General features: G+C 44.0%; 1 non-coding gene across 1 annotated transcript; it reads left to right on the top strand.

Moving 5' to 3' along the window:
* Positions 1–60: 60 nt before the first annotated feature.
* LOC111726866 lies at positions 61–163 on the top strand. The gene has a single exon (XR_002774546.1). It is a non-coding gene; the product is annotated as a small nucleolar RNA SNORA26 (small nucleolar RNA).
* The last annotated feature ends 501 nt before the right edge of the window (positions 164–664 follow it).

Raw genomic sequence — 664 nt, 5'->3', positions numbered from 1 at the left:
CCACCTTAGGTGTATGTGGCTGGCGCCTTAGCCAGTTGAGCTATAGGCGCCGAGCCTCTAATGCCCTTTTAAAGTTGACACTGTGTTTTAAAAGGTTAACACAGACGGGTAAAGTACTAATTCAGAAGAGATTTTAAAACTCTCTGTAGCCTAAGTCACAGCTGAATCAGAAGAAATTTCTTTATGGTTTAAGCACCTTTTTGATGAATTAAAACTTAACCTTAGCTTTGAAGGTACGTTCAGGTCAAGTGTTGGTATTTGACGTTGAAGGCAGTCGCCATCCACCAGGACAGCATAAAGTTTACTTTGAGAACATCAGAAGCAGCTTAATGGCAGGGCATAAGCCTCCCAGAGCCAAATTTCAGTGGGTGCAAGCAACTGTCACCAATGTAGGCCTTGGAATATCTGAGGGTACTCAAACCCAGAATGCCTTGAATCAATTTTGTCCATCTTTTTCCCAAAGATGGTTATGCAAATTTGTAGGAATAGCTGCCCCTTCCCGCTAAGGGAGTCCCAATTTTTGGGCCCTGCCTAACCTTTATATGCCCTCCCAGATAAAACCACAGAAGCCTTCACTTAGGTATTGCCTTCAAAGAAGCTGCCTGTGAAGTATCAAGGTTATCACTGTCCACCCCACCTCCACAAAAACCTACCCTCGATGTAC

This window comes from Otolemur garnettii, unplaced genomic scaffold (genome assembly GCF_000181295.1).
Source record: "Otolemur garnettii isolate 467f Iridium unplaced genomic scaffold, OtoGar3 scaffold00083, whole genome shotgun sequence".
NCBI classification, from domain to species: domain Eukaryota; kingdom Metazoa; phylum Chordata; class Mammalia; order Primates; family Galagidae; genus Otolemur; species Otolemur garnettii.
The sequence above is the reverse complement of the archived record's forward strand: the minus strand, read 5'-3'. Positions and strand labels throughout refer to the sequence as shown.